The sequence below is a fragment of the Manacus candei genome, unplaced genomic scaffold, assembly GCF_025592945.1.
Source record: "Manacus candei isolate 608988 ecotype Guabito, Panama unplaced genomic scaffold, ASM2559294v1 h1tg000031l, whole genome shotgun sequence".
In the NCBI taxonomy this organism is placed as follows: Eukaryota; Metazoa; Chordata; class Aves; order Passeriformes; family Pipridae; genus Manacus; species Manacus candei.
Window position 1 is genome coordinate 1,477,991 of NW_026138079.1, and position 22,314 is coordinate 1,500,304.

General features: G+C 49.0%; 1 long non-coding RNA gene across 1 annotated transcript; it reads left to right on the forward strand.

Moving 5' to 3' along the window:
- Window positions 1-685: 685 nt before the first annotated feature.
- LOC127472705 (uncharacterized) lies at window positions 686-20,248 on the forward strand. The gene is made up of 3 exons (XR_007905114.1): window positions 686-2,799; window positions 4,121-4,189; window positions 20,195-20,248. It is a non-coding gene; the product is annotated as an uncharacterized LOC127472705 (long non-coding RNA).
- The last annotated feature ends 2,066 nt before the right edge of the window (window positions 20,249-22,314 follow it).

Below are 22,314 nucleotides of genomic sequence, written 5' to 3' on the forward strand. Positions count from 1 at the left end.
GTTATTTATACTATATAATATACTATATAAATATACTATACATATAGTACATATAAATATACTATATAAATATAATTTTATATTAATATAACTGTGTATTATTATATAGTATAATATAATATATATAATAAGTGATTATATTGTTTTATATAATTATTATTATTACTATTATTGCTATTATTTTTACTATACTACATAATATACTATACATATATATACATATTTAAATATACTAAATTATAGTATATTTAATACATATGTATGTATTGAATGTATGTAAATATATGTATATTAATTATGTATTATATATATAATATATATATAATTACATATATAATTATATATATAATATATATAAGAATTATATAGAACTATTAATTAAATATATGTAAGTATATTAAATATATGTAACTATAGTATATTTAATACATATATATACATATTTAAATATACTAAATTATAGTATATTTAAATATACTAAATAAATATAACTATATTATTATATAGTATAATATAATATATATTATAAGTGATTATATTGTTTTATATAATTATTATTATTGGTATTATTATTATTATTATTATTATTATTGGTATTATTATTGGCATTATTATTATTGGTATTATTATTATTATTATTATATATATATTTTATATTTTTTTTTTTTAAACTACTTCAATCCAGTTGCTCTGGGAGCAGAATCCCAGGAACACAATCCCCCTTTCAGCCATTCAGCATCAAAACCTTTGGGCACCATTTGGCCTCCAAAGCAACCAAGGCCTAAAATCTGGAGGCCCTCCCTTAAAGAAGGGAATTCACTTCTTTTTTCCCCGGAATTAACACTTCCAGAATAACAACGGGTCTTGTCCAGCCTTCTCCCTGGACAAGAGTCCGTGTTCTCTGGCCCAGCAGGGAGGGTTTGGGGTGTCCTGGCCAAGGCAGGGGCTTTTCTCTCTTGTTTTCTGCAGCTTGAACGAGAAAATCTGCTGACACTGGGGGGAGACAGCAGCTCAGAATTCCTGCAGCTCAGAATTCCTGCCGCTCAGAATTCCTGCAGCTCCTCATTCCCGAACGGGCACCTCGGACTCTGAAGGAATCCCAAGATCCCTGAGGTTGGAAAAGCCCTCCTGGCCCGTGGAGTCCAGGCCGTGCCCGGTGCCCACCCTGTCACCCAGCCCTTCCCTGGACACAGAAGGCTTGGAAAACGAGCTTGGCACGTTTAAAACGGGAAGAGGGAATTCAGTTTAGTCTCTGTGGGTGAGAGGAGGCAGCAGGAACAGAGAGCCTTGGATCAGAATCCCAGAACCATCAAGGCTGGAATATCCCATCCCACCCTCACCCAGCACCACCAGGATCACCCCTAACCCACGTCCCCGAGGGCCACGTGGCAGCTTGACCTACACAGGACCCTCTTGGAGATATTCCCATCCCAGGTCACACCCTGCTCCCACAGAACTACTCCCCTCTTCCATGAAATTCCTCTTTTCCAAAGGAATGTTCGGGCTGTACCTCCCTTGTCTTCCACTGTCAAATATTGTCGCTGTCCCCAGTGCCAACTGTTGAAGTCAGAAAATCAAAGGATTACTTTTCTTCACTGAAGGCTGTGTGGTCTTAACCAAAACTGAAATCCTTGGGGAGTATCAAAGGAGCTGTTGGGATTTAAGGGGAAAAAATTAACCTCTCACAGGTTCTGGGATGACTCAGGTGGCTGCTGGAATGGGGCTCTTCCAGCCCAAAGGAGCTCAGAGGTCCTTAAAGTGAAAATAAGAAGGATTCAGCAGGACTGTTCCCTCCTTAGGCTGTGGCTGAACTGAACTCAGCTTAATTTTGAAGCTTTTAGTCTGAGGCTTTGGCCACAAACACGAGAGCACAGGGGCTGGAGGGAGGCCCAGCTCCCTGAGAGCATCCCAGGGCAGCTCCTCCAGGAGCCTCCCGGGCAAACAGCCATTCCCAGCCTTTCTTTCCTGGCTTTTCCTCTCGGGAATCAGCCATTCCACCTGGCTTTTCTTGCCCTTCTCAGCAAATGTTGTGTCTGGGGGAGGGTCCTTGGTGTTCTCCAGCTCAAGGCTTGGCAGAGTTGCTTCTGAGGAGGCTTTAATTGGTGTGGCCCCTCATTAGAGCCAATGGGACACAACTCAGAGTTAATATTTGTTAATTGTGTCTTGGCCTCAGCACTCAAGGCCACTGAGGGGCTGAGTTTGCTGCCCTGGGCCAGTCCTGTGTCTGAGCATGGAATCCTGGAATATCCTGAGCTGGAAGGAACACCCCAGAATCACCCAGTCCAAGCCCTGGCCCTGCCCAGGACACCCCAACAATCCCCCCTGTCCCTGAGGGCGTTGTCCAAATGCTCCTTTAGCACAAATCCAATCCCAGTCCAGCTCTGGCTCCTGAACCTGGTTGGTCTTGGCTGCAGGAGCAAGTCCAGCCCATCAGCTCAGCTCAGCTGGGCCTTGCCTGGCAGATGTGGGGACCAGTCTGGGGGACAAACACAGCCCCAGCTGGCCCTTCTCCAGAATCCCTGGTGGCTTCCAGGAGTTATCCCCACAGCCATGGCCTGCTCATACCTTCCTGCAGATAGAGAGTTTGAGCAGAGCTGAATAATCAGGGATGTATCCACGTGTTTCTCCATATGGACCCATTTCTCCTGCTTAGGATCTGCTGAGGGAGCTGCTGGAAACGTCCCCTGTGTACAAACCTCCCATGGGGCTGTTCCCAGTGCATCCCAAGGCTCTCCAGTGGCTGCACAGAGTGGAGGATGGATGTGGATGCTTCCTATTGATGACTAAAACCACAGATGGGTGAATATCCCTTTTTATCAGTCTCTTTTATTCCTGGATTTCCTCATCCTGGTTGGCTTTGAGCTCAGCTCCAACGCTGTGGCCCTTTCCCAGTCCTGCAGCTCTTTTTATGTGCTGGGACTCAGATCCCTCTGGCCTAAACTCAGGCTCAATTCCTGGCTTGGTGCTTCTCCTTGATCTGAGGAGGCTCAGGGCCAGCCCAGGAGAAATGGCAGACATGGATATTGAGTCACAGAAATGAGTCTGGACCTCGTGTTTGTGTCCTAAAACAGGGTTGGTTTTGCATTTCTCACCCATGTTTCTCCTGCTTTCCATCCCTCTCTCTGCTCCCCATGGAAGGAGGGAATGCCAAGGCCCAAGTCCCAGAGACAGAGGCTGGGCTTTGAGGGATCCCTGCTGGCTTTCCACCCTTCTGCCAATTCCCAGGGATGGCCCAAAGTGGGATTTACTCCTGCTGCTCACTCACAAAAGCTCTTATCCCAGAATCCCAGAGTCAGCAAGGTTGGAAGAGCCCTTCAGGATCATCCAGTCCCACCATCATCCCCCTAAACCACGTCCCCAAGTGCATTTGTCCCATCCATCCCCTCAGGTGCAGGGCAGGACTGTCAGAACTGAGGACTTGAAAATGGGGAAAAAACCCATGTTGAGCCAGTCCCAGACCTATTTCAAGGGCTGGAGGAAAAATAAATTGGTGGTTTTTTCCATGAAAATGAGCCTTGGAAAAGCATTTGGAAGCAATTAGTCAGTGAGACATGATGACAGTTCAGGTGATTTGCATTCCAGGAGGGGGACATCTCTTCCAGCTTCTTCATCAGCATTTGCATTTCCATCTGCCTCTCATCTTTATGCAAAGATCCTTTAATCATTTTATTCAGGAGGTGCATTCACAGAGATTCCTGAGTGGGAATCAAGAGGTTTTCCTTTGATATCCTGCACTGGTCAAGTACCCTGAGCTCCTCTCCAGGAGCCATTGCTGGCAAATAATAAAATAACAGGTATTTCAAGGCCTCCCAAGAAGTTGTCAGACTTGTGCCTGTTATTCCAAGGGCTGCTCTTGGGTAACATCCTCCCATTACCTTGGTTAGTCATGTGTTGAAGGAATTGCTCGTCATCCTAAATTACCACTTGAGTCAGAACTGGATGAGCCACAATATTTTTCTTCAGCAGAAGGGTGACAGGGATTTGGGGGGAAAACAGGGGCTGGAATGACCCTGATGCAGCAGCAAAGGGGGAGGGAGGAAAAGGGCCCATTGGAGAAGTTTTTCTATAAAATCCCAGAGTTCTTTTGGTTTCCCACTCAGCTCTTTTTCCTGCCCCACAGGTTTCCACGCTCAGGAAATGGGACTGGGCAGAAAAGTTTTGCCTCAACGTCCCAAAGGGAAGAGTGAAGGTGTCTCATGAGGCTTTCCCAGGAAAAGGAGGTTTTTCCCTTGTTTTCTGGGAAATGTGACATCAAACACTCTGTGTTTCCTGGTGCTCGTTTCCATGGAATCCTTTGTGGGGAATCCACCCTTGTTTTACCAAAGAATACAAACCAGGGAAGGGGGATGGATTCCTGTGGCAGGAATGACTTCCTTTGGATAATTCCTTGTGGAATTATTAACTGGGGGAGAGCAAGTGATTGGGGGTGTTGACCTGGAGAAGAGAAGGTTGTGTGGAGACCTGAAACCTTGTTCCAGGGCCCAAAGAGGCTCCAGGAGAGCTGGAGAGGGACTTGGGACAAGGCATGGAGGGACAGGACACAGGGAATGGCTTCCCAGTGCCAGAGGGCAGGGTTAGATGGGATATTGGGAAGGAATTCCTGGCTGGGAGGGTGGGGAAGAGCAGGTTGAGAGCAACGAGGGCCCCCCTGAGCCTCCCCTTCTCCAAACCAAACAACCCTTTCCCTGTGGTCCAGAGGCTCCAGCCCGATTCCCTTCCTCCTGCTGATCTCCCACCTCTTCACATCCACAGACATGTCCTGTGAGGAGCAGCTGAGGGAGCTGGGGGGGTTTATCTGGAGAAGAGGAGGCTCAGGGGGGACCTCATTGCTCTCCCCAACTCCCTGACAGGAGGGGGCAGGGAGGGGGGTCGGGCTGTGCTGCCATGTCCAAGGGAAAGGAGGAGAGGAAACGGCCTTAAATTGGACATTAAAGATTCAAATCAGGGATAAGAAACACTTTTCCCTGCAGGAGTGGTCAGGCCTTGGAATGAGTGTCCCAGGGAGGTGGTGGAGTCCCTGTGTCTGGGAGTGTCCCAGAGGTGTCTGGATGTGGCCCTTGGGGACATGGATTGGGGGTGAGCCTGGTGGTGCTGGGTGAGGGTGGCACTGGATGATCCTGGAGGTCTCTTCCAACCTTGAGGATTCTGGGATATTTAGTGGAGCAATTGGTGCTTCAAAACAACGTGAAATCACGTTCAGGTTCAAGACACCAGGACAATAAAATCATCCCAGTCTCTCCTCTTCCCTCCTTGCACTGGAAGCACCTGATTTTTTCTGTTCTCTGCCAAGTCAGGATAAAAACTGAGCACATGTTTTTTTTCTGATGCAAAGGAAGCTGAGAAAAGGTGGTTATTTTTCTCTGTGCATTCACATCTCAGCTCTAGAGAATTAGAGACCTGGATCCTTCTGAAGGGGGGGATGAGACTCCCTTTTTCACCCTCTCTCTGCCACCCCAAATTCCAATTCCCATTGAGATGGTTTCCAAACACAGGTGAAAGGTTTGTCTCAGGGTATTGAAATGTTTTAGTGAGCCTGTTTTTATGGTGTTAGTTCTCTTAGAAGTACAAAATAAACACGGATTGTAAACTGGGAGCCACTTTCAAAAAACCAAAAAAAAAAATAGAAGAAAATTTTCCATGAGCTTGAAAATCCTCCTTTGCATCACTCACCATCTTCTGAACTCAATTCCATGAGAAACCACCTCGCCTCAGCAATCAGTGGAATGGGAAAAGGAAATCCCTGATGGTGAAGGACCATATTTTATCCTGAGACACTGAACTCCTCGTGCTTTAAAGCCTGAGCCACCCCCTGATTGTTGGGCTCCAGAAAGGAACTTCCCCTTCAGGGAGATTTCTCCTCCCTGCTGCTGAAAAGTTAATTCCAGGCTGTTGGAAGAGAAGGACTTGGTATCATGAACGTGAGGTGATACCAGATTTTAATGTGTTTAGGATGGGAAAGCCACATTAAATTCTCCAGGCTTCTGGTGTCAGTGGGGGTCCAACACATTCCCTGCTCAGGAGCAGATCCCCTGTGGGATCAAAGACAGGCTTGACCCATGGAATTAATTTTACAGCCCTTTCTCCCTCAGAATTGAGGGAATTTACATCCAAGGCGTGGCCTCGTGACTCCCATCACAGGAATTTTCCACTGGTGAAGCTGCACCTTGGGCCCCCTTTGGCCCATTTTTGTGATAAGCCCAAATTAACTGTCCCTTCCTGGTTCCAGCACATCTCCAACTATTCCTGGAATACACCTGAAACGAAACATTTGGGCTGCAAATCCTCTCTTTTATTAGTGCTCTGTCAGTGCTGGCTTTGATCCTCCAGAAGGGTCACCTTTAAGGGCCTGATCGTGGTCTGAGGTTCCCCAAAAATCTTGTGAGGTTCCCCAAAAATCTCCTTCATGGGCTTCACTGGTAGAGAACGGGGTGTGAAGTGCTGCAAGAACTGCCTGCAGTTCTGTTTGGCACCTTTTTTGTGCCCCACCAAACTCCAAAATGCACCTTTTTGGTGCTTCCCAACTTTCCCACCCAGCTAAACAACCAATTACCCAGGAACAAAGTCCCCGTTAATGCCACAATTACCAGCAATTATCACTTACACACCAATTACCCCTTTGGGAGTCATTAAGTTATTAGTTTACCAGTCACCACATTTTATATTCCAGCTAAAAAAACCCTTTTATTTTTAAATGCCAAATAAAAACACGATGAAATCCAGAACATAATGGAATACACCCACACAGCAGGCAGCATTTTAGGCACACAGTGGCTGCTTTTACTGCTGGATTATATTACAAGTAGCAGCTAAAATTAAATTGCTAAGTTTGAAATTGAACATTTTATTTTGAGCTAAATTAAACGGTTTATAGGTTTAATTTCCCCCCCCCCCCCCGGTTCTCTCCCAGGTTTTCACAGAGTGAGAAATATCAGGCTTCTTTTCCTAATAAATCCCATAAATTTAATAATTTATTTTCCCTCCTGGCTGATGAATTCCTGAGCACCAGCTGAAGTTCTCCTGGCAAAGTTGTATTTAAAAAAACCTTTCCAAAAGTATCAAAAAAGACTTCCTAAAGGGGTTTAATTTTAATTCTTGATCCACCATGGGACCAGGAAGAGAAACACCTGCCCAAATCAAAGGTGGCTTCAGGATGGAACCAGAAAAAGGGGGAAAATTTAGGAAATAAATTAAATAAAGCCAATATTTAAAGTAAGAGCCCCAAACTTCTCAGGGCAAGAGCTGGTGCTTTTCCCAGGAAGACCGGTGAGAGACCTTGGGAAAAGTGCTGAAATTTGGGGTTTTTTTAGGAATTCTCTGCCAAGGTTGAGTTCATCACCTTTCCCATCACAGTCACAACTTCTGCCTGATCACAGCCACTATTTCAGGTAGGAATACCTGGATATTTAGAGCCTGGACTCTGTGGGAATGTGGTTTCTTGAGGAGTTGAAGGTTTTTATCAGATGTGGGTGGAGTTGTGGGTACACACAGATGAGGAAGGAAAAACCAGAAGGGAAAACTCCAAAGGGAATGGCAGTGGTTTCTTGTCATCCATCAGCAGGGAATTTGGTTTGGGAAGCAAAAAGGGAGGCAAAGAGCCCTTGGTTGGGGTGACAAGGTGGGATCAGTCCCAGGTTGTCCCTGCTCAGATCCTGGGATGGGTGAAGGGTGACAAACCTGCCCCTGGCACTCCCCATGGAAAGGGTCACCATGGACCTGCTTCCCGACTGGAAAAACAGATAAACCAGAGCTGCAGAGCAGGAGGAATTGTCAGGAGTGCTGGAATTCAGGCTCCAATCTGGAACTGACCCTCCCTCAACGTGGATGGGGATATCTGACACCTTCTGGAAGATTCTGGGGACAAGGAACAAACGTGGAATCTGCTTTTCCTACCTTTTCCTCTCATTCTGCAGCTCGGGACAGCAGCAGTGGGAATGGGGCTGTTGGGAGCAGGAATTATGGAGGCTCCAAAGCAAGTTACTAAAGCAGACACAGGAATGAAGCCAAAGGAATGGGATCCAAAACTAAGGAATGGGATCCAAAACTAACTCCAAGAGCCTAATTGGCCCCTGCTGGAGACACTGCCTGGGGAATATGCACCTGTCCAAAAAAGGAGATGCCTCCCTTGGAAAGCTGAAGCTCTGGAATTCCAAGTGTGGAAAGCCAAGAGTGGTTTGGGTTTCATCCCCACTATCAGCTGGAAGTAGCACTTGGAATGTGTCTGAGGAGAGATCTGGCCCTGGAATCTTGAATCTCCCTTAAAGGGTGTGGCCCACGCAAAGGAAATCATTTCCAGGAGGTTGGGTTGGACCAAACAGTGGCAAAAGCCCCTTAATAACAACAACACCATGTCTTGGAAGAAAAGGATTCAGGAAAAAAAAAAAAAAAGAGAGGAAAAAAAAAAAACCACAGTAAAAATTTTTACAGAGTAAAAATCTGTGAAAGGAAAATTAGGAAATAATGTTTCCTGGGGCACAAAATCATTGGGAATTTTTGTCCTCTCGGTGATGACAATGACCAAACACACAAAGGAACATAAAAGGCTGAGTGGAACCCCCAACTCCCACCTCACAGGCACACAGTTTTGTGGGATTTCCTAGGATTTTTGCTTCCTTTAAATGCCTTCAAGTCCTCGGAGTATCTGCCCTGCTGGTTTCCAACCATTTTGATTGGCAGACTCCAGAGCTTTTTGCAATGAATTCGTGGACCATGCATGGCAAGCTGGAGGCCAATGCCAGTGTTTGCCTCTCCACATGTGCCCATCCTGGATGCCAGGGCTCTGCAGGGCATGGATTGAACACTCCTGGAATCATGGAATGGTTTGGGTTGGGAGGGACCTTAAAGCCCCTCCAGTGCCACCCCCTGCCATGGGCAGGGACACCTTCCACCAGCTCAGGTTGCTCCAAGCCCTGTCCAAGCTGGCCTTGGACACTTCCAGGGATCCAGGGGCAGCCACAGCTTCTCTGGGAATTCCATCCCAGCCCCTCCCCACCCTCCCAGGGAAGAATTCCTTCCCAATATCCCACCTAACCCTGCTCTCTTTCAGCTTAAGGCCATTCCCCCTTGTCCTGTCCCTCCATCCCTTGGAAACAGAACATCTTGGCCCTCCCCATTTTCCCAGTGAAGGGCTGACACGTGGAAAAGCTGCTGAGAAATGCATGACCACTGTCCCAAACCCACTGCAGACCAAGCCTGCAAAGCAAGCAAATGAGTTCAGGTCCCAAATGTGCCTCTAGATCCTTGGAACAACCTTCCCTGCAGAAGGGCAGGACACGGATCCACACTGAATTCCAACTCCCAAGGGTGGACCCCGAGGCTGTGGTGGCTGTTTGTGCTGGCAGAACACCCACCAGGGCTCACTGGCAGCTCTGACCCCCCCAAAATAAATAAAGGAATGAATAATATTCCCAGGTGGACACGTTGTGGCCCTGCTTGAAGCAATGGCAAAGGAAGGGCTGATCCGTCCTCCCGAGGGCCAAGCCAGGAAAACACGGGATGGGAACGGCCGTGGAAGAGCAGCCCAGCAGGGACTTGACCTCCAGCCTCTTCTCCAAGGGCCAGGGGATGAAATCACACAGGTTGTGGTGTGGTGCCCTCCCAGCTGCACGTGGGAAGCCTCCACGAGGCCAGTCTGCTCCTCGGGAATGACAAATATCCCTCGAGGATACGGGAACGGCAACGGAAGGAAACAACGTCACACGTCCCTCAGGACCGAGTCTGTCGCCTCAGAGCCAGGTTTGCCCTCCTGCCTGTGCAGCTCCAGGAAGGCAGAGCTGTTGATGATGACGAAGGTGTCCTTGCTGTCCTTCCCTGGCAGCTCCCCCTGGCTCCTGGCAGGGCTGAGCTTCCCTGAGTACAGATAATCGATGTAGTTCTCGGGCTTGCTGGAGACGATGTTGCTGAGCATCATGACAAAGAGCAGGAAGCCGAAAAAGCCCACGATGATGAGGATGTAGAAGGAGGCCATGATCTCCTCCTGCAGCTCCAGGGCTGGGTTGCTGTAGTTGTTGAACCTCAGGGCCTTCTTCTGCTCCACAAACATCTGCAGGACGTCGGGCACCACCGAGGTGCTGTTGGTGTGGTTGCTGAGAGCCATCGTGGCCTCCCCTCTGGATGGCAGAGCTGAGAAGGGGAAAGCAAAATTAACCAGGATTAGCTGATTCATGCACATCTGTCCTTGCGTGTTTTCTAGCCCAGGGCCTTCCCACCATTCCCTCTCCTGTGCCCTGTGGCTCCTGCACTTGGCTGGTGCAGCTGGAGCAGAGGAGCCCCAGAGCACAGCTCAGCTCTGACCTCTGCTCGCTGGGAGCAGGGACAGGAGCCAGGGAAGGGCTGGAGCTGGGACAGGGCAGGCTCAGGGTGGATCTCAGGACAAGGTTCTTCCCCCAGAGGGTGGTGGGCACTGCCCAGGCTCCCCAGGGCAGTGGGCACGGCCCCAAGGCTGCCAGAGCTCCAGGAGGGTTTGGACAACGCTCTGAGGGACAGGAGGGATTGTTGGGGTGTCCTGGGCATCCTTGGATGATCCCTGTGGGTCCCTCCCACTCCATGGTTTTATCCTCTAGCTGAACATCTTGCCTGCGTGGAGCCACAGTGAAGGAGTGGCAAGTTAGTGCAGGAATTCTGGGAATCAAGAGCTGTCTGCGTGGAAGACGTGCATGGACATGCACGGCCTCCCCCAGGCTGGCTTTGTTCTGCTGGGCACAGGAGTAACACTGCCAATTCCAGGGAATATCTCAATGGAAACAGGATGACTCGTTCTTAGACACCAGTATAACTGCAACAGTAACATCTTTAAGGGCAGAGGAAATACTGGGATTATCATAAAATCACAGGATGGTTGGGGTTGGAAGGGACCTCAAAGCCCATCCAGTGCCACTCCTGCCATGGGCAGGGACAAATTCCCCTATCCCAGGTTGCTCCAAGCCCTGTCCAACCTGGCCTGGGACACTTCCAGGGATCCAGGGGCAGCCACAGCTTCTCTGGGCAAATCATTGTCTCTAAACAAACCACAGAATCCTTCCATTCTGAGGAATCTCCAGTTAAAAAAATGTTACTCCATCTCCCAATCCCACACCGCAAAATATGCTTTTTCTTCTGGCAGCGACAATTTTCCGACTCTGAGAGAAACCCAGATACAATTTTTGGCTCTCAGAAATCCCCTTCTTTGGGAAGGATGTGATAATCTGAGAAATGATTCGTTCAAATCTGCCCAGGAGGTCTTGCCCAGCTGTAAATACAAGCCACGAGTTTCATCCCAAATGTGCAACTTCTGCTAATTTAAAGTCATTTCCCTTCCCTGGTGGGGAGGCCCTGGCACAGGATTCCCAGAGAGGTTGTGGACTCCTCAATCCTGGAAGTCTCCAAGGCCAGGTTTGGAGCAACCTGGGCTAGTGGAAGGTGTCCCTGCCCACGGCAGAGGGTGGGACAGGATGGTCTTCAAGGTGTCCTTTCCAACCCAAACCATTCCAAAGGGTCTGCACAATCCAGGGCTGCAACCTCAGGAATTGCAAGCAGAGCTCTGGTGGTTTTACAACACCTGAGGCTTTGACCTCTCCCTTCCATCTCATCCCAGAGCCCATTTAAGGAGCTAAATGTGAACAACAGAACAAAAAGCTCTGCAAAGACTCTGGTGGAGACTCCAGAAAAGCTCCCTCGGCACAGCTCTTCCTGCCAGTCACCCCTGGGATGTTTGGCTGGGTTATCCCGGGAAAACAGAGTGCCCTGACCCCCCAGCTCAGGCCAGCTGGCATCCCTGGCTGGCAGGAGGTGTTTGATCTTCCCTCCTCGTGCCTCCCACTGGGATGTTCACTCCCCCTGACTCAGGGAAGTCAGGCATTTCCTCCCTGCTCCGGCTGGGATGAGACCATCACCCCACCACTGGAGTGTCTGGAATGGCCTGAACATCCTGGGTGATTAAGGTTGGCTATTCCTGGGAAGGTTTCCTCCTCCTTCCAACCATCAGCCTGCTAATGGGTGTGTTTATACCCTGCCTGGCTTGTGACTGCTCTGCCTGGAATCTATTAATAGCCAAGCGTGGAGTTGATGTGGGATCCAGCCCTGGAGGATTGTGGAGATTTACAACCACACCACGGGAGCTGGACATGTCCCAGGGGAATATAGGGAATATAAGGAATTCCAGCAGTGTGGGATCACACGGGGCGGGTGGAGCAGAGCTTTCAGCCAACCAGGGGTTTTGTTGTGTCTATATAACAAAAACAGAGAGGCAAAATTCCTTCCTGATTCCAAGTAAGCTGCCCATGGATTACAAAGCTCCTCTTCCCTCTGCCCCAGCTCAGTCTGGCTACAGAAAGTCATGGAATCATTTGGGATGGGAGGGAACGTAAAGATGGTCTCGTTCCACTCCCTCTGCCGTGGGCAGGGACACCTTCCACCAGCCCAGGCTGCTCCAACTTGGCCTTGGACACATCCAGGGATCCAGGGGCAGCCACAGCTTCTCTGGGAATTCCATTCCAGTCCCTCCCCACCCTCCTAGGGAAGAATTCCTTCCCAATATCCATCTAACCCTGCCCTCTGGCAGTGGGAAGCCATTCCCTGTGTCCTGTCCCTCCATCCCTTGGAAATAGTCCTTCTCCAGCCACTTGTGTGCACCAGAACTCAGTGACCACCACCCTCCTGAGACAGGAGAGCTGTCCTGGAGTTCCCCTTCCAGAGGGCACAACGTGGGAAAAGCTGGATTCTGCCCTGGCTGAAGCCCAAGGGAAGGTTTTGTTCTGGAAAAGGTTGACTGAGAGTAAATTGAATATAAAATCCCAGTGTTGTGACAGCAGGTCCTCAAATTTTCTAAGGAATTCAGTGTTTTCTGCTCTAAAACAATGAGGCTTGTTGAAAGTTGGATGGGCACTTAAAATATCTTAAATTAGAAATAGAAAATGTAAATATTTAAGTTTCAAGTAAAAGAAATATAAAATATAAAATAAAAATATAAAAATAAAATAACCCTCCCAAAATATAAAAATAAAATAAATATAAAAATAAAATTTAATGTAAAATTGCAGTATAAATATATAAAAATTTAAATTATAAATATAAAATATAAATGAATATAAAATATGAAATATATATAAAATATTAAGATAAAATCTAATGTAAAATTAAAGTATAAATGTGAAACATCAATGTGAAACATCAATGTGAAACATCAATATAAAAATATAAATATAAATATAAAAATATAAATATAAATATAAAATAAAATTTAGAAATAAAATATCAATATAAAGCAAAATAGAAATTTAAAATATCACTATAAAATTAAAGTATAATTATAAAATTTACATGCATTATTCATTTATAATTAAAGTACATATTAAAGTATATATTAAAAGTTACATTATAAATATTATATATATAAATATATGTAAATCATAATTATAAATCAGAAATATATTTGTAAAATTCAATTATATCTATAGTTATAAATATAAAATAAAACAGAAATATAAAATATAAAGGTAAAATTAAAGTCTAAATATAAATATATAAATATGCATATAAATATAAACATGAGCATAAAATAGAACTATGGAATCAAAAGATAACTGTGAAATAAAAAGATAACTAACTGTGAAATAAAAAGATAACTATGAGATAACTTAAAATCTCTGCAAGTGTGGCTTTGTTGGAGCCCCGTGCCACGTCACTACACCAACATCCTGCCCCTGCAGGAAACATTTGTGAGGGGAAAATACCCTCATTTTTTCCTTGTTTCTCCTCCCCTGCAAAACACAACAGGAAAACCAACCCACCAGGTCCCAATTCCCAGAAAATCCTGGGAGGCCTGAGGGAAACGACACCACGAGCACGACGGGCCCAGCGGTGCCGTCACCTTTAACAGAGGCTTAACTCTGCTTAGGCCGGGCCTAAACGCCCTGAGGGACACCAACAAAACCCAAAATATGTCCAGGGCAGGATCTGCCGTTGGAGACGGCCACGGGAAGGATTTGTGGCCGCTCCTGGGCCGTGCCAGGCCCCCGGGAAAGGGAAAAGAGGGTTTGGACAGCTCGAGTTGGGGGAGTTTGGTCACAGAAGGGACCCACCATGGGCAGCTCACCCCCTACACAGACAGGGCTGGAGAGATCATGGAATCACTGGGGTTGGGAAGGATCTCCATGGTCACCGAGTCCACCCTGTGACCCACCACTGCCCCAGACAGGGCTGGAGAGATCATGGAATCACTGGGATGGGGAAGGATCTCCACGGTCACTGAGTCCACCCTGTGATCCACCACAGACAGGGCTGGAAAGGTCATGGAATCACTGAGGTTGGGAAGGATCTCCATGGTCACCAAGTCCACCCCACCACCAGCAGAGACAGGGCTGGAGAGATCATGGAATCACTGAGGTTGGGAAGGATCTCCATGGTCACTGATCCATTCTGTGACCAGACAGGGCTGGAGACATCATGGAATCACTGGGGTTGGGAAGGATCTCCACGGTCACCGAGTCCACCCTGTGACCCACCACTGCCACAGACAGGGCTGGAGAGATCATGGAATCACTGGGGTTGGGAAAGATCTCCATGCTCACTGAGTCCAACCTGTGACCCACTCCCAACAGAGACAGGGCTGGAGACATCATGGAATCACTGAGGTTGGGAAGGATCTCCATGGTCACTGATCCATTCTGTGACCAGACAGGGCTAGAAAGGTCACGGAATCACTGAGGTTGGGAAGGATCCTCATGGTCACTGAAACCAACCTGTGACCAGACAGGGCTGGAAAGGTCATGGAATCACTGGGGTTGGGAAGGATCCTCATAGTCACTGAGACCAACATGTGACCCACCACTGCCACAGACAGGGCTGGAGAGATCATGGAATCACTGGGGTTGGGAAAGATCTCCATGCTCACTGAGTCCATCCTGTGACCCACTCCCAACAGAGACAGGGCTGGAGAGATCATGGAATCACTGAGGTTGGGAAGGATCCTCATGGTCACTGAGTCCACCCCGTGACCCACCACTGCCCCAGACAGGGCTGGAGAAATCATGGAATCACTGGGGCTGGGAGGAATCTTCACAGTCACCCCCACAAAGATCCTGGGATGTGTTTTGTGTCAACCCAAAGACACTGAGATGCCCCATCTGAGCTGCTCCAGGCTCCAAACATCTGTGGTGCCGCTTTTCCCCATCGTTGTGCCACATAAACAGGTTTGAAATCAGCCTTTTTTTCCAGGATGGGACTTGGCCCCTTCCCACCAAGTCCCCTCTCTGCTGCTCTTCCACAGCCTGGGGTTGTTTTCCATTTTAACCATTTTCTCTCTATGTTTGTCCCATCCAAAGATAAATCAAACTGGCAAAGAGGAGGAATAAATGGGATATTTGGGAAGGAATTGTTCCCTGGGAAGGTGGGGAGGTCCTGGCCCAGGTTGCCCAGAGAAACTGTGGCTGCCCCTGGATCCCTGGAAGTGTCCAAGGCCAGGTTGGACAGGGCTTGGAGCACCCTGGGCTGGTGGAAGGTGTCCCTGCCCATGGCAGGGGGTTGGAACTGGATGATCTTCAGGGTCCCTTCCAAGCCAAACCATTCCAGGATTCCATCACCTGTCATAAATACCATAATTTATGGAATAAATTTAATTCCATCACCACCATAAACAGCCACGAATCCACGCACACAGGGAAGTTTTCCTCAACTTCTCCTCTCTCTAAACACACTAACACACCTTAAAACACAAAACCACCCACAGAGCCACAGCTAATTAAAATAAAAAAGAAAATAAAAATTATTAGGAGCTTCAGCATTAAACAGAGCTGATTTTCAGGAGGAAAAAAAAATAAATTCTAGTAAATGCATCCAAAATAACAAAAAAAAAATTCAAATTAAAACTTCAACCTACTTATCACCGTGGAGAGGAAACTCCAGACAGCCCAGGCAGTGTCACAGCATCTCCCAAATGTTGTCACTCACCTGCAGAGCTGGCTCTGTCCCGGGGCAGCAGCTCTGCCTGCCGTGGCTCTGCTCCCCTCTGACCACTGCTTTTAACTATTTAAGGAGCGGAGGAGAGGAGGGGCCGCCCCTCGTTGCCCGGGGCGAGTAATCACAGCATATTATTGTGCGCCAGGGAGTGTCCTGGCGATGCGGTAACAGGATACCAGGGAGGCTCCTGCCCAGGGGGAGCGGCCACGGCACGTTCCTGTATCCAGCAGGGGATGAGGAGCACAGGGATGAAGGCTCGGTGGGGTCAAAGTGGGCAAAATAAACCAGCAGGGCTGTTTTGGAGGGGGAACAAAATAAACTATCAAGGCTCTTTTTTGGGGGGAACAAAATAAACCATGAAGGCTGTTCTGGAGGGGAAGAAAATAAACCATCAAGGTTGTTCTGGAAAGAAGGAAAATAAACAATAAAGACTGTTCTGGAAGGGAGCAAAATGAACTATCCATGCTGTTCTGGAGGGGAAGAAAATAAACCATCAAGGCTGTTCTGGAAGGGAGCAAAATAAACTATCAAGGCTATTCTGGAAGGGAAAAAATAAACCATCAAGGCTGTTCTGGAGGGGAAGAAAATAAACAATAAAAGCTGTTCTAGAAGGGAAGAAAATAAACAATAAAGGCTGTTCTAGAAGGGAGGAAAATAAACCATCAAGGCTGTTTTTGGGGGGAAGAAAATAAACCATCAAGGCTGTTTTCAGAGGGAACAAAATAAACTATCAAGGCTGTTCTGGAAGAGAAAAAATAAACCATCAAGGCTGTTCTGGAGGGGAAGAAAGTAAACAATAAAGGCTGTTCTAGAAGGGAAGAAAATAAACCCTCAAGGCTGTTTTGGGGGAGAAGAAAATAAACCATCAAGACTCTTTTTGGAGGGAACAAAATAAACCATCAAGGCTGTTCTGGAAGGGAAGAAAATAAACCATCAAGGCTGTTCTGGAAGGGAGGAAAATAAACCATCAAGGCTGTTTTTGGGGGGAAGAAAATAAACCATCAAGGCTGTTTTCAGAGGGAACAAAATGAACTATCAAGGCTGTTCTGGAAGAGAAAAAATAAACCATCAAGGCTGTTCTGGAGGGGAAGAAAGTAAACAATAAAGGCTGTTCTAGAAGGGAAGAAAATAAACCCTCAAGGCTGTTTTGGGGGAGAAGAAAATAAACCATCAAGACTCTTTTTGGAGGGAACAAAATAAACCATCAAGGCTGTTCTGGAAGGGAGGAAAATAAACCATCAAGGCTGTTTTGGGGGAGAAGAAAATAAACCATCAAGACTCTTTTTGGAGGGAACAAAATAAACCATCAAGGCTGTTCTGGAGGGGAAGAAAATAAACAATAAAGGCTGGTTTTGGGGGGAACAAAATGAACCATCTGGGCTGTTCTGGGAGGGTACTTGTTGCTGGAGGTGTTAGAGGAGATTGTAGGCCTGGGCTGAGTTTTGGTTATTGGTGGTAAATCTGTAATTTTTTTAAGTCAGTGGCTGTCAGAAGTCTCCTGGTGTCCCTTGATGTGTTTTGGCTCCATCACACCAGAGGAATCATGGAATGTCCTGAGCTGGGAGGGACCCCCAAGTCCAACTCCTGGCCTACATAGGGGCATCCCAAAAATCCCCAAAAATCCCACTCTGTCCCTGGGAGGAAAGAGTCTGTGAGTTGTGTGTCCCTTCTCAGGACACACCTGCACCCCTGCCCGTCCTGCTTCACCCTTCTGGAGAAAGGATGGGGAAAGAAAGTTGCCAGGAATAGGAAAGAGGATGCTGGGTGAGGCAACCTGCCTATCTTTCATCTCTCACCTTCCTGCCCCAACCTCTTCTATCCTGTTCTGCCAGCTGGGCCTGGGTGTTTGGTGCCATTCATACACCCTCTCCATGGCAAAACAGCAGGAGTTCCACCCCTTCCCAGCCAAATCCCCTTTTGGGATCAACACAACACCAGCCACGTCTTGCAACATCCCTGATTTCAGTCGGAGCCCCAGACAGTCGCTGGCAGGAGGTTCCTTCCTGCAACCAGAACAGCTGAAAGCAGCTGAGGGAGGGGGAGAGCTCAGCCTAAATCCAGTTGCTTTTCCTGCCCTGGGAAGCAGGAGGGAGGACTATCCAAGCCCAGGGGCCCACAGGTGAAGCAGCAGCAGCTCCTGCTGTTAATCTGTGCTCGGACAGATCCATAAATCTTGCCGTGGGACTGGATTCCAGCTGCTCTTTTTTTTTTCACCTGTCTAATCCCTGGATAAGACCCAGAGCTCAAAGAGTCTCGGCAGCTCCTTAGGGAGCCCCACCTTTGGCCAACAAATGCAGAAAGGGGAGGAAAACCAGAAGCAGGGAGCTACTGGTTGGAGGGAAGGAGACCTGAGGGCTCCCAGAGAGAAAGGAGGGGGGAAAGAGAGGTCTGGGAAACTCCCTGTGTGCCTTCCCACATTCCTGTATAACCCAGGAGGATGGAGCTGTTTCCCAGCTAAACCCTGGCTCTTGGAGCAAAACGTGGTTTTAACCAAGAGGTTTAAACCAAGAGGTTTAAACCACCACCCTTTTAAGAGCCAAAGCCAGTGGAGAGCCTGAAATGCCAGCAGGCCTGTCTGGCTGGTCTTGCCTGGGGCACAGACAGATTCCTGCCGGGATGGGCATGGCCAGAGCCGGGTGGAGCTGCCGGAGGGGCCGGGAGAGGCCCAGCGGGGTCAGGGGGGCCCTGCAGCACAGCTGGGGGGGGTTTGCTCTGCTGGGCTCCTCAGCTCAGCCCCACCACCATCCCAGAGCTGCTGGTGCCCAGTTTCAGAGCGGGGTCAGGGCCGGGGGAGTCTCAGCTGGTCCTTTTTGTCCCGGTCCTCACACCTTGACCGAGCGGGAGCTGGAGAGGGAAAACACACCGGGTTTCACCGAATCCCAGGATCAGCAAGGTTGGGAGAGACCTGCAGGTTCATCCACTCCCAGCACCACCACAATCACCCCCAATCCATGTCCCCAAGGGCCACATCCAGACACCTCTGGAACACTCCCAGACACAGGGACTCCACCACCTCCCTGGGACACTCATTCCAAGGCCTGACCACTCCTGCAGGGAAAAATTGTTTGTAATCCCTAATCTAAACCTACCCTGGTGCAGTTTGAGGCCATTTCTTCTCCTGTCAACCCTCCTGTCAGGGAGTTGGGGAGAGCAATGAGGTCCCCTCTGAGCCTCCTCTTCTCCAGATAAACCCCCCCAGCTCCCTCAGCTGCTCCTCACAGGACATGTTCTCCAGCCCCTTCCCCAGCTCCGTTCCCTTCTCTGGACACGCTCCATCCCCTCCATGTCCTTTCTGAAGTGAGAGTTCCATTCCTCTTCCCTAGATTTGCTGGTTCCTCTTTCTTGGAAAGCAAAGGGAAATGCAGAAGTATCACCACTGATGACAAACCCCCGGGGGGGATGGACCTGCACAGTGACACAGCCTCCAGCAAACACCAAATCCGTGGGATTTGTTCCGCTGCCAGGGACTCTGTGGGAGCTTCCATGATTTATTGTGGAGAGACACACAGCCCTGGATGGTGCTGAGTCCATCTCTCAGCACAACATGCCCTGGAGAGGAGCTTGATTGCTAATGACTGTGATTAGTGTCAGCCTCTAAGGACACCAGGAAAAGTGCCGTGGGATGGACTCCCCCTCAGTCATCCCTGGGAAAAAAAAGGGGTAGGATTCCTACTTGTTCCTACCAAGGCAGGATCCCACATCATCCAGAGGAAGCTTCCCAGCAATGAGAATGGAGGAACTGGGGTGGTGTGAGACATCCAGGTGGGTGGGAGGGAGTGAATTATGGGAGTGGGATCCTGTTGGAGTGTGGATGGAGCCAGAACCAAGGGACACCAGGAACTTCAGCACGTGCAGAACTGTGTCAACCTCCTTCCTCCACCCCCAACTCTGGGAGCCTGTGCCAGGGCCAGGTGGCACTTGGCTTTCAGACGGGAATGAAGGATGAGGGAATGGGTTTGGAGCATGAACGTAACTAAGAGAAGAAATAAACCTGAGAGTCTTTCAGTGAAGACCCCAGAATAAGCTGGGAAGTTTCCAGCAGCTTCCTGGGAGATAGGCCAGGGCTCATCAGCTGAGGGTCTGCTTCCCTTCTTACTGACATTTCATTTTTTAACAGAGATCACAGAAGGGAACAATCCACACCGCTCCTATTCCTGCACAAAAACGGGATTCTGGAGCGCTGCCAACTCCCCGGGGAGAACCAAAGCCCTGGGTGGAGTTTAGGAGCCAGTGGAAATTAATCTCTGTGCTTCCTCTCTTCCAGGACAACCTGGAAGCACGTGTGGGACATGACCAAGACAGCCAGACATGCCTTTGGAATCCCATGGGTTGGAAGGAGCCAGGCTTCACGGCCGGGACAGGCCCGGATGAGCTCCAGCCTGGAAGCATTTCCCAGGCACACTTTCCTCTGCAGTGGCAGGGCTTGTTTGCCACGCTCTCACCCCCGGGGAGGTACGAGGTGGCTCCTGGCTCCAAGTGATATTTCCTGTTGGGCCGGGATGGAGGAATGTCTGGATGCCGGAGCGGCCACGGCGCGTCCCCGCCGAGGGGACAGAGGGGACTGGGCACCTCAGCCTGCACCTTCACCCCGTGACCACCTCCAAAAACATCTGGGTCAGGCCCTGGCAGGAGGGGAAATAGGGAATCGCTGAATCTCAGAGTGGTTTGGGTTGGGAGAGACCTCAAAGCCCATCCAGTGCCACCCCCTGGCCATGGGCAGGGACACCTCCCACCAGCCCAGGCTGCCCCAACCTGGCCTTGGGCACTTGCAGGGGAATATGTTGAGGCTACAGAGAATTCAAGAACTGCTGGGGAAGATTTGTCAGAGTATTGAGATGTTTTGTACAGAAAACCCGTTCCCAGGCCCCTGGTTGGGCAGGGGAGTCTTCTGAGGGTCCTTCTCCAAGGGGCAGTGGTGGCTCCGTCGTCCTGGCTTCCCAGGAGAGGCTGAGGAGGGACACAGACCCTGAAGGGAGCCTACCAAAAAGATGGAGAAGGACTGTTTCCAAGGGATGGAGGGACAGGACAAGGGGGAATGGCTTCAGACTGACAGAGAGCAGAGTTAGATGGGAAGGAATTCCTGGCTGTGAGGGTGGGGAGGGGCTGGGATAGAATTCCCAGAGAAGCTGTGGCTGCCCCTGGATCCCTGGAAGTGTCCAAGGCCAGGTTGGACAGGGCTTGGAGCAACCTGGGCTGGTGGAAGGTGTCCCTGTCCATGGCAGGGGGTGGCACTGGATGGGCTTTAAGGTCCCTCCCAACCCAATCCACTGTGTGATTCCATGATTCCCTACCTGCTCCCAGTGCAGGTCAGACCAAGTCCTGGATGGCATTGCCCAAGTTTCTGTGGCTGAGAATGAGCCAGAGCTTTCATTTTGCTGTTGCAACAACAGGCCTTGGGCTAATCCTGGTTGTGTGGTGACCTGTTTCTCCCCCTCCTGCTCGAGTGTAGGTGTGAGAAAAAGCTCCTCTGAATCCCTGAGTATTTCTGGGAAACGCTCTTCCAGCCCTGATGATGCCCTGGGAGCAGCTTGGTGCTGGCACCTCTGCTCAGGGCTCTCTGCAGCCACATGGCTCACTCCTTCCTAACTGGATTTTCCTACAGGACTTTTAGATATTCCCAATATTCCCCCTCAGCAATAAGGCAAAACTCTGAACAGCTCCTCCCACATCACACAGAAAAAAAGAGCTTTTTCCTTCTGGGATACGCAGAGTCAGGCAGCAAAAATTTCTATTATTGGATATTGTAGAACGAGTGATTCTGCTCATAAAAGTCCCAGGCAGTTCACTTTAGGCTCTATGTTTCTTCCTTGCCTTTTTTCCTAGCTTTTCCAGCATTTCCCTGGAAATTTAACTGATCCTCCTCAGCGCCTTCAGCTTTCCCAATGCTCCGGTGTGGAACCTGCTGTGCCTCATCCTCCTCACCCCTTGACTCATCCCACGTGCAGACGAAGCTGCTTCGGGAGCTGCTTGGCCCAGAGCCACGTTTTGCCACTGGTGACTCACCCCCTGCCAGTAAAATTCTGGTTGTTGCCCTTTAATTGTACCCGGGGAGGGACCAAACAAAAATAAAACCCCGCGTTTCTGGCGGTTCCGCGTTCACGTTTCTGGCTCCCGCCCAGGCCCACGGGGACGCCACCTGAGCAGTGTCACCTCCAGGCCAGCCACAAAAGCTGCTGCCACTCCCATCCTGTGCTTCACATCCTGTTTCCACCACGGGCTGCACACTGAGGAGACACAACATCACACTGAGGAGGAGACACAACATCACGTTGGGATGAGCCGAGCCCGCGGCGGGAGGAGGAAAACTGAGCCCTGGAGACTTGGGAGAGTCTGTGGGGACATGTCATTCCAGGGGAACATGGCCATGGCCACCCTGGGACATGT